The sequence below is a fragment of the Rhinoderma darwinii genome, chromosome 3, assembly GCF_050947455.1.
Source record: "Rhinoderma darwinii isolate aRhiDar2 chromosome 3, aRhiDar2.hap1, whole genome shotgun sequence".
NCBI lineage: Eukaryota > Metazoa > Chordata > Amphibia > Anura > Rhinodermatidae > Rhinoderma > Rhinoderma darwinii.
The window spans coordinates 6,396,669-6,409,001 of NC_134689.1; the positions used below are offsets into that span (position 1 = coordinate 6,396,669).

At 47.0% G+C, this 12,333-nt stretch overlaps 1 pseudogene; it reads left to right on the plus strand.

The window, feature by feature from the left end:
- Positions 1 to 7,831: 7,831 nt before the first annotated feature.
- LOC142748628 (E3 ubiquitin/ISG15 ligase TRIM25-like) lies at positions 7,832 to 9,956 on the plus strand (annotated as a pseudogene).
- Positions 9,957 to 12,333: the final 2,377 nt, after the last annotated feature.

Sequence of the window (12,333 nt, forward strand, 5' to 3'; positions counted from 1 at the left end):
AACCCAAGCTGCCTCCCAGTCCCTATGCAGCCATCACACGTGACTTGGTAGATTTGGGTGAAGCCACATTTCCCCTGGGTGTTTCCGACCATGACCATGACGAACAGGAGACGGGTAGCGTACATAGTGAACAAAGTGGGTACAGGCGACAGGATGAGGCAGAAGCGGCCACACAAAATCCACAACTGGCGCCAACATGGTCAAATCCACCCGTGCTCACCCCCAACCCTGCGAGTTCAGCAAGAGATGCAGATGTCACTTCCTCCAATTTTAGGGGCCGACGCACCGACCAACGTCCCAGATACGTCCCCTGGAAACCGCAGGAAACACAGGCTCTATTAAATGGTCTGCCTGATCCAGAAAAACAACCCATGCCTTTCTATAGACGCTTGTGCCAGATACAAAAGACACATGCGGCCACATGGAAGGACCTGTGCGGTCTAACTCAGATAAAGGCAGGAGACTCTTTCTGGCCAGTCATAGAGCCACATGTTACACCCGGTCATCTTGATGACATTGATAACTATGCCTCAGGGCCCCGCTTCCTTGAAAAATTAAAGGAATGGGCCACAGATCGGCTGGCTGACCAAGCCACTGCCCTACAGGATGTTACGCAGGATAAGGCAGAGTCAGTTGAGAAGTTTTACTACCGCCTTAACCAGCTCTGCACTGATTTAGGGTTTGACACACGTCTAGTCAAAACTCACGCCCAGTTATGGGGGCATGCCTTTGTCCAGGGGCTTAGGGAACCCATAAGGAAAAGCCTCATAAGCACTAGGCCCGAGTACCGAGGCATGGCAGGGGAAACTTTGTTCCAGGTAGCAAGGGGTATCGAGCAGAACCTGGCCACAAAACCTCCCAAAACCACCCTGTTACCCTATCAGCCAGGTGACTGGAATGCCCCACCCAACTTTCCCCAGTCCAGGCCGCGTCCTACGTGCTATGGATGTGGGAAATTGGGTCACCTCAAGCGGGATTGCCGCTCAGGCCGACCCCCAATGAGAACACAACCTCCCCGCAATCAGCCATACAATAGTTGGTCACCACGTGACCGCCAACAAGATTGGCCACCACGTGACCCGCAAGGGGACAGGTACCCACCTGCCCCGCAACCATAGGCTGCTGGCAAACCGGTTCCACTGGTCCTGCCACACCTTACCCCGGCAGGCCCCACCCCATGTATACACATCGACATTGAAGGAACACCTATGAAGTTCCTAGTGGACACCGGCGCTGCCAGAAGTGTTATCCGACAGTCCGACCTCCCTTTTCCTAATTGTATCTCCAATAAAACGGTAGCATGCGTTGGAGTGGACGGACAATCACGCAGATCCCACCTCACTAAACCACTGCAACTCTCCCTTCAACCATCCAGGCCCATGTTAGCTCAGCTAGTAGCTTCCCCCACATGCCCGGTGAATCTTTTAGGCTCAGATCTCCTGTCGAAAATTGAAGCTACAATCACTTACCATGAGGATGGGACAGTCTCCCTTTCCTCTCCCCTACTAGAGGAAGAAACTGTCCAGATTTTTGGCCTGCTCTCACTCCCAGACACCCCTGCTTCAAGCATGGATCACACAGATCTATCAGCCGTTCCTAATGCCTTGTGGTCTACCGGACCACAGGACATTGGCCGCCTTCATGTATCCCCTGTCACGGTGCAACTCAAACCACATGCTGCTTTACCAAGAAAACCTCAATACCCTCTGTCCATCGCACAGTCTGATGCTATTACTACCCAATTAAAAGTGTATCTCACGGCAGGAGCCCTGATTCCCACTACCTCTTCATGTAACACCCCCCTTTTTCCAGTAAAGAAAAAGGTGGAGAAGGGACAACCTCCACAGTACCGCATGGTACAGGACTTACGTGCAGTAAATGAAGCAACGGTACTTGAGACCCCAATAGTACCAAACCCACACACCCTGCTTGCACAGGTACCACCCACAGCCTGCAATTTCACTGTCATTGACCTAGCAAATGCCTTCTTCAGTGTCCCACTCCACAAGGACTGCCAATACCTGTTTGCGTTCACACACAATGGCTCCCAATACACTTGGACCGTGATGCCGCAAGGAGCCCAAAACAGCCCGTCAATGTTCTCCAAAGCTATGACCTCGGTTCTGGAGCCATGGAAGCAAGCCAACTTTCAGGTGTGCCTCCTGCAATATGTGGATGACCTTCTACTGTGTGCCCCCGACCTACCTACCTGTCGAGACTCCTCAATCAACCTGTTAACCTTCCTGCACACTGCTGGGTGCAGAGCCTCTAAGAAGAAACTCCAGTTCTGCCTGCAGAAAGTTATCTTCCTAGGCCATTGTATTTCACATCAATCCAGACACCTGACGGAGGACAGGAAAAATGCCATCAGTGACCTTGCTATCCCCACGTCACACTCCCAATTGCAGGCCTTCCTAGGAGTTGTCTCCTATTGCAGGTCCTGGATATTACATGCTTCTGTCCTCATGCAACCCCTGTATGACTCTCTGAAGAATGACCCGTTCTCATTACCCCCAGAAGCAGTGACTGCTTTCTATGAACTCAAGTCATTAGTGGTCTCTTCCCCAGCATTGGGACTCCCGAACTATGCCAAGCCATTCCGTCTTTATGTCATGGAAAAGACTGGTCATGCCACTGGAGTACTCACCCAAATACATGGTGGCAAACAAAGACCCATAGGCTACTATTCAGCTCGCCTCGACCCAGTTGCCAGAGGAGCACCTTCATGCCTACGGGCCGTATTTGCAGTGCATGCCTTACTAGACAAAACCTCGGACATAGTACTGGCGCATGATCTGACTATCCTTGCTCCACATGATATTTCAGCAATACTTACACAAACTCAGCCAAAGCATAGGTCTGCTGCACGTCACCTTCGCCTCCAATGCTCTCTGCTCATCCCAGATAACGTGACTCTCTCCAGATGTATGGTACTCAACCCAGCTACTCTCCTCCCATTTCCTACCGATTCACCTATCTCTGAAGAAGAAGAAGAACAATCTCTCCTCCAACCTACACATGATTGTCTAGCGGTACTCAGCCAAGAAGCCGCCGGGTTGGAAACCGTCACCGATGAACCTCTAGCAGCTCCCGACTTGACCCTTTTCGTTGATGGCTCACGATTTGCGGATGAAAGTGGACGCTTCCATACTGGCATGGCAGTTACTACTGCCCTTGAGGTACTCCTCGAAGTTCAGCTTCCACCACACATGTCTGCTCAAGAAGCCGAGCTCCAAGCTCTAATTGCAGCCTGCAATATAGCATCTGGGAAAACTGCTACCATTTACACCGATTCTAGGTACGCTTATGGTGTTGCGCACGATTTCGGACCCATCTGGAAAGCACGGGACTTTCTCACATCAAATGGACATCCAATCAAGCATCACCAAGCCATCCATCAGCTCATGGACTCCCTTCTCTTGCCCCTGGAACTGGCTATTGTCAAGGTCAAAGCACATACCAGAGCAGATACAATGGAGGCAAGGGGGAATAACCTGGCTGATATGGCCGCTAAACGTGCAGCAACCTCAGGAACAAAAATCTCGGGAAGCAGCTACGCTGATCTCATCTGTCTCTCCGAACCAGATGACCAGGAGAAAGCGCCACTACATAGCCAGGCAGCCATGAATAAGCTCATCCTCACTCTGCAAAAGCAAGCTCCAAAAGCAGAACAGGAGGAGTGGATCACAAAGGGGGCAACAATGGACAACGGGTTGTATACAAAGCATGACAAACCGTGTCTTCCAAGGGCATTATACCCCATGATGGCCCAGTGGGCGCACGGTCCAACACACCTGTCGAAAATCCCTATGAATAACCTGGTACAAATGTATTGGTTTGCCCCAGGATTCTCTATCATGACGAATCAATATACAAAGGGATGTATCACCTGTGGGAAGTGCAACCCTGGGAAAATGGTGAAACCTCCAGCGAAATGCACTCCAAAGCCACTGTACCCATTCCAGCGAATCCAAATAGACCACATACAAATGCCAAGATCCGGCTTGTATGAATATGTCCTAGTAGTGATAGACATCTTCTTGGGTTGGCCAGAGGCGTTCCCGGTAAAAAACCAGTCAGCCACAACCACTGCTAAAAAGCTGTTGAGTGAAATAGTGTGCAGATATGGCGTGCCTGAGACAATCGAGAGTGACCAAGGCCCAGCCTTCACAGCCAACCTTACGAGGGAACTATGGAAGGCCCTTGGCTCTGAATTAGCTTTTCATACTCCCTATCATCCACAGAGCAGTGGAAAGGTGGAAAGGCTTAACGGTACGCTCAAACAGAAAATGCTGAAAGCAGCTGAAGGAGCAGGGAAACCTTGGCCAGAAAGTTTAGCCCTAGCCCTCTTTAGTGTAAGACACACACCAAAGGGCCCTCAAAAGTTAAGCCCCTACCAAATACTCTTTGGCAGTGTACCCCGATTGGGACTATATTTCCCCCAGCAGCTGAATATGCAATATGATACGTTGTCCAGATATGTAATTGAACTAACCAAACGGTTGACTAACATACATGGCAAAGTCTTTTCTTCCATTCCAGATCCTGACTCTCTGACAGGAGAGAACCCGATACAACCAGGGGATTGGATCCTGCTAAAGAAGTTCAATCGGAAAAGTTCGCTTGAACCCCGGTTTGACGGCCCCTTCCAAGTCCTTCTCACAACCCCCACATCGGTGAAACTTGAAGGAAGAGATAATTGGGTCCACGCATCTCACTGCAAAAAGACCTCGACCCCGGAATAGAACCATGATGATTATATCCTTTTTATGCTTTCTGGGGATGATATGTGGAACTAAGGGACAGGAGGGTTATGGGGAGCGATTACTAAGGACCAAGGGGTAATCACCTTTTGGTATAACACTTCAAGCCCTATAAGTGTCTATTGCATTATAGTCCCATGCCCTAGCCCACAGTGGCAATCAACCATGCACCAGGGGACCCAGTACATCTGTATAACCACCCAGGAAACGGAGAGGGATCAAATTTTGAGAAGTAGGCTTATGTGGGGTGGAATACTGGAACAGAATGGGGATACAAACCACAACAGGCACAAGACAGAAAGGATAAAAATGGGAAAAATCTGCTTGCTCGAATGACTTTGACCAAGGGCCCCTGATGGTAGTATAAGTAAGGCACTCCAAGGACTGGAGGATCTATCAGTAGAACTAAAAAGGAATTCAGGGATTACCAACACATGGGATCAGGCTTTTGCTTGGATAGGAGGGTGGAAGGCAGCCTTAGTGCAAGCTGTCATAGCTTTTGTATGTATAATACTTGTACTCTCACTCATTGTGTGTGTTGTGTCATCCCTTGTGCAAGGAAACTCATAACCAAGGTGGTCGAAGATGTCTCCCCAACCATGTATGCTGAATTTTCCGAAATCGAAGAGGAGGATGCACTAAAACCGCCTGCGTCCTATGGTCAGGAACTTATACAACCGACAGCAACGGATTACCACAAGCAGACCCCCTCCATACGGTTACTGAGTATCCAGCTCTTCTATCAAAGACCACTAAGAGGGACCTATGCGCTAGGCATAGGCTTGTCTCCTAACTGGTGAAACATGGAACGAAGGGTACTAGGGCTGGATCATAGGGATAGCATTGAAATGGAGTCAAAGGGGGAACTGTTGTGGATTAAAAGTATGTTTGTGACTCCACTTCCTCTTTTACAACGGCCCCTGCATCCGGGAATACACCCTAACCATATATATATACATAGAGAGAAAGAGAGAACCAATGTATGAGTACCACGCACAGCCTAAAGTCAGAAGGAAAGCCCCTTTTTGTGACAGCATATAAGCTTGAGTGTAATGCATAATAAATGAGATCTACTTTGACCCTACCCTTGGTGTCAGTGTATTTTCTTCCGTGCGCACGCTAAAGCTGAACCTACTGAATTTGGACCAGGCAGTCAACTGACGAGTATACCTGAGTATACATCCATAACACTGTTACTGAATAATACCGCCAAAACATAACCCCAAAGTGACTGAATAATACCCCCATACTGTTACTGAGTACTACTGCCACACCATAACCACAGTGACTGAATAATACCCCCATATTGTTACTGAATAATACCCCCATACCGTTACTGAATAATACTGACACAGCATAACCACATAGTAACTGAATAATACCTAGTACTGTTACTGAATAATACCTCCACACCATAACCACATAGTGACTGAATAATACCCCCGTACTGTCACTTAATAATCCCGCCACAGCATAACTACATAGTGACTGAAGAATACCCCCATACTGTTACTAAATAAAAACCATTATACAAAAACCAATATTACCACCATGCAGTGCCCATATAGCGGTGGGTGCCAGTTATACACAGGAGCTCTGCAGATGATATAAGTGATAACAACACATATATATCCAGTTAATCACAGGTGATGTTTTCTCTGATCAGAGTCGTTCACTTTCCATTTTTTCCTCTCCATCCGGCCCAGGCCAATGTGACGACTTATTCCAGCCGCGACTTGTCCCTGCGGAAATTGACACACAGACATGTTGGTTTCTCGCCTTTCCAGCACCTTCCCCACCTAAACCCCTTCCTCTAAACAAAACCATCATCCATAGTGCCCCAGATGGTAATAATGATCCCTTAGTGCTTGACACAATAAAAGTGCCACATCAGTAACTGTGCCTTTTGTGCCCTCACTCAGTAATAATGTGCCCTTTGTGCATCCTGTAAATAGTGCCACAATCCAAAGAAATTGTGGTCTGACGTTTACATGAGGTTTTTCATCAAGATTCCTCTGAGGATAGCACCCACCATTTTTTGTTTTATGCTACAGTGGAGCTCCTATATCTTGTTTGTTCCCTGTAAATAGTGCCAGTGTCCTCTGTAGATCGTGCCACGCACAGCTCCCTGTAGATAGAGCCACACAGCCCCCTCTTGTAGATAGTGGCACACAGCCCCCCTTCTAGATAGTGCCACACACCCCTCACTTGTAAATAGTGCCACACAGCCCACCTTTGTACATAGGGCCGCACAGCCCCCCTTGTAGATTTTGCTACACACACCCTCTTATAGATAGTGCCAAACAGCCCCCTCTTGTAGATAGTGGCACACAGCCCCCCTTCTAAATAGTGGCACACAGCCCCCTCTTGTAGATAGTGGCACACAGCCCCCCTGTAGACAGTGGCACACAGCCCCCCTGTAGATAGTGGCACACAGCCCTCAGAGCTACCACACTCCACTCTGTTTGATGTAATTAACATTTAGGAGCAAGAGAGCGGACAGAGCCAATTGAATGACGTGGTCACGCAGCGGCGGTCTGAGTGAGGTCGGTGCCGGCTACAGTGTGGACCAGTCCAGTCATCTGACCTCACGTCACAAAACACTACGGACAGCAGAAAAAAACACCAGGTTTTTTGCGGACCATCCCTGAATTTAGGGACGGTTGGCAACCCTGGTTTCATCCCATGTGACTGCTGCAGCCAATAACAGGCTACAGCGGTTACATGAACTACAGCGTTATCCCAGGGAGTCAGGCTGCACCCAGAAGAGAGAGAAGCGTCGCCATGACTACGGCCGAGGTAAGTATAAACTTATTTTTTAATTACTGCAGGATGTTTGCAGTGGACATTCTGCCTTAAAAACTGCACCACAATTTGGGGTTTCTCGGGTGGAATTTCCTGCTGCTTCCACGTCCTGTGTGTTCGTACCTTTACTGAGCCTGTAGATACACTCAGGAGGACGAGAAGAAAGAACAAAGTTCAGCCACACCCTTTCTGGTAAATGTGAATGACACCCACTGAGTGCTTGTTGGAGAATTTCACTTTCACTTCTTCCTTCTGCTGTAGCGATGGCGTCTGCTGGTCTAAGAGAGGAGCTGGAATGTTCTGTCTGTCTGAACCTTTATACAGATCCTGTAACCCTGAGATGTGGACACAACTTCTGCCGGGTCTGTATTGATCAGGTCCTGAATACACAGGACAGGTCTGGAGTTTATTCCTGTCCTGAATGTAGAGCAGAGTTTCAGGAGCGGCCTGCACTGCAGAGGAACATAACTCTGTGTAACGTGGTGGAGAATATCCAGTCTACTCAGCCACATCAGGAGGAAACCAAGATCTTCTGCAATTACTGTATTCACGCTCCTGTATCTGCTGTTAAATCCTGTCTGCACTGTGAAGCTTCTCTCTGCGATAACCACCTGAGAGTTCACAGCAAGGCAGCAGAACATGTCCTAACTGAACCCAGCACTTCCCTGGAGAACAGAAAATGTCCCGTCCATAAGAAGATCCTGGAATATTACTGCCCTGAGGACGCTGCTTGTATCTGTGTGTCCTGTAGTTTGGCTGGAGAACATCGGGGTCATCAGGTAGAGATGCTGGATGAGGCCGCTGAGAAGAAGAAGAAGAAACTGAAAGATGTTCTACAGAAACTGATCACAAAGAGAGAGAAGACTGAGGAAAGAGTCCAGAGTCTGGAGGAGCGCAGGAGAAAAGCTCAAGACAAAGCAGCGGGAGAAGAAGAGAAAGTCACTGCCCTGTTTATAGACATCAGGAGACGGGTGGATGACCTGGAGAAGAGGGTCCGGAGTGAGATCTCCAGGCAAGAAGAGCAGGTGTCACTATCAGTCTCAGATCTGATCCAGAAGCTGGAAATAAAGAAGGACGAGCTGTCCAGGAAGATGAGGGACATTGAGGAGCTGTGTAACATGACTGATCCACTGACTGTGCTACAGGGACCAGACACCGGTGACTTGTGTGATCCTGAGGAGGGGGGAGGGGATAAGGACACAGGTGACTTGTATGGTCCTGAGGAGGGGGGAGGGGATGAGGACACGGGGGGACATGATCAGACACATGATGTAGATATGGATGTAATTACCGGGATGTTACACGCAGGTTTCTCTGATATAATGACGTATCTGCAGACCATCTCACCTGCAAAACCAAAAGAAATTAGGCCACGCCCCCACAGAATCCAGGCTCCGCCCAGTCACCCACAAGCTTTGTCTTTATCAGGTACAGAATATAGGGGTGATGATGTAATAGTCAGGACTGGGGCTGTTGGGGGGAAGGTAATGGCTGCCGGAGAGGGGGTGATCTATGGGGAGGGTCCTGCAGACATATTACTGGATATAAACACAGCTGCTAATAATATCCTTATATCAGACGACCTGAAAGCTGCAACCAGGACAAATATAAAGGAGAATCGTCCAGAAACAGCGGAGAGATTCCAGGATTATCAGGTGATAAGCGGCAGGAGATTTTCCTCAGGGCGACATTACTGGAATGTGGAGATCAGTGGATCACATTGGTGGAGTATGGGAATGTGTTACCCCAGTATAGACAGGAGGGGGCAGCAGTCATACATTGGAGGTAATAACAAGTCCTGGTGTTTATGTCGGGAGCTGTGGTCTAATACTCGGTATTCAGTGAGACATGACAGTAAACAGATTCAGTTACCTCACCAGATCTCCAGTGATAGGTTCAGGATATGTCTGGATTATGAGGCCGGGCAGCTGTCATTTTATGAGCTGTGTGACCCCATCAGACACTTACACACCTTCACCGCCACCTTCACCGAGCCCCTTCATGCTGCATTATTTGTATATAATGGTTGTATAAAGATATCGGGGGAGCAGCAGCTGTGAGGAAACGTCATCGAAGTGCGTCACAGGGTTTTTAGAGGAAATCCTCTCGTTTTGAACAATTTACAACGTTTTACACTTTATTTCTATAAAAGGGTAACATTTATGTGGCTTACATGGCGCGCACCACATTTATTATCTGTTCTTGATACTTTTTGCACCTTTTTCGACAGCTTTGGATTTCTACAAGTTTCTTTCAGATTAATTGAATTGATTATTAGTCTCAGAAATTTCTGCAGCAAAATCTGCTTTGTGTGACTGGACCCTTATTATTTGCACCCTTATTATTTGCACCCTTATTATTTGCTTGTGTAATTGACCCTCACAGATCAATGACTGATTTATTGTTACTCTGATTTATACGCAATAAACACCAATGATAAGAAAACATGGTGTCCGGGTGTTCCGATGATCTGTCCTTCGAGTGGAGGGTGGAGCTGGCACTCCGGGAATTAGGTTTTTTCCTGGCGTTTCTGGAGTCCTATAGAGAAGCCTATAGGAAAAACGCCTGAAAATACCCAGAGCATGCTGACTACGCCACTGACAACAAAATTGCCTCAAAAACACCACAAACCAAAACGCAGTTGTGTGTAGCGCATTTCATATTTTGCTTTGGACTTTAATGTAACATCTGGCCACACTAAAAAATAAAGCACCATGAAACGCTCAAAAAACGCCATTAAAAACATCATAAAAAAACGCAGCAAAACTCTGTGTGTGAATCCAGCCTAAGGCCAGGATCACACACACAGTTTTGATGCAATTTTTAGTGCAGTTTTTGGCTCAATTTTTTTATTCAATCCAGAAGTGGATCCAGACGGAAGGAAAAGTATAAAGAGAAGACCGAAGCTTTTCCTTTTTTTGTGTCCAAGCTTGTGTTTGGCTTAAAAAAACGGAGCCAAAAACTGCATCAAAAGTTTGAGTGTGAACCTGGCCTAAGGGTGGTTTCACACACACACAGCATTTTTAGGGTAAACACAATGGGGGAATTTATAAAGACTGGAATTTCATAATAGACTAAAAAGTTGGAGTAAAATCTGACACATTTATTAAGAGGCAAAAGTCTCTTATTAAATGTGTTGTATCTTTCGGCCGACCGTGGGCCACAATTGTGCAGCAACGACTACGGCCATTGGCCATCTATTACACCCCTTTGGCGTAAAAAATAAAAAACACACATACTCACCTCACCGCTCCGCTTCTCTACTCCGGCTCCCTCTTCACTGCCGCACCGCTCATAGAAGGTCCTGGCGCCAAGCAGCATCAGGGCCTATATATGCGACGCAGCACTTTAACATAATCAGTGCTGCGTCGCAAACCGTGACTAGATTTCCACTATAATTTACGACTGTTTTCTGGCGTAAATTATATTAAATTTGTTGGGCCGTGACGGCCACTCCCCTTTCCTTAGACCACGTTACTTCCCACACAGTGTCGAGGGTGGCACAAAAAGCCGCAATTTCCCCTGCAAATTTCGGCTTTTGGGCCCTTTTGCTTTAATAAATTACCCCCAATGTTTTTTTTGTTTCCCTACATTATTTTTTCTTTTTTGCAACATAAGCTGCTGTCAGATTTTTACTGAAAGCCGAGCGTAAAATATAAAACGCACTTCAAGCAATACTTTTTTTGTTCGTGCCTTGTTTTGGTCCATGGAAAACTGCAGCAAAAAAAGTCCAAAAACCGAATGTTAATTGTTGACGAACCATTTTCAGAAATACCCCTGGAACTGTTTTGAAATACCGCTCAACAAACCATGACATGCGGCTTGTGCAAATGAACCCCGAAATTGGTGTTCCTGGGTGAATCTGGGCGGGACATATGATGTCCAACAAATAAGAAGATGCGCTAAGGATGTACTTAAAGAGGCTCTGTCACCAGATTTTGCAGCCCCTATCTGCTATTGCATGTGATCGGCGCTGCAATGTAGATTACAGTAACGTTTTTATTTTTAAAAAACGAGCATTTTTGGCCAAGTTATGACCATTTTTGTATTTATGCAAATGAGGCTTGCAAAAGTACAACTGGGCGTGTTTAAAAGTAAAAGTGGGCGTGTATTATGTGCGTACATCGGGGCGTTTTTACTACTTTTACTAGCTGGGCGTTCTGATGAGAAGTATCATCCACTTCTCTTCACAACGCCCAGCTTCTGGCAGTGCAGACACAGCCGTGTTTTCGAGAGATCACGCTGTGACGTCACTCACTTCCTGCCCCAAGACCTGCATCGTGTCGGACCAGCGAGGACACATCGGCACCAGAGGCTACAGTTGATTCTGCAAAAATAAAAACGTTACTGTAATCTACATTGCAGCGCCGATCACATGCAATAGCAGATAGGGGCTGCAAAATCTGGTGACAGAGCCTCTTTAAGTTGTTTTTATCATGGTTTTTTTAAGTTTTTTGCCAATTTTTTAAAAACCACCTCGTGACGGTTAATAAAATCGCTGCAAAAACGTATACAAGATGCAACTCATGTAAATACACCCTAAATGTTATCTTCTATGGGCAGGGACGGGCAACCTTTTGTGCATGACGTGGCAATAAATAAAATCAAACAATGCAGTACTCAGTGTGCTATGTAAACATGAAAGTCATATAAAACAAACTTACCATGTATGTGACATAAACCCATTAATCAGTTAATTAAACTTACATTTCAGTGTGACCCTTGTCCCTGACTTTCTTTGCAAAGATGATCCATCTGTGGTGCG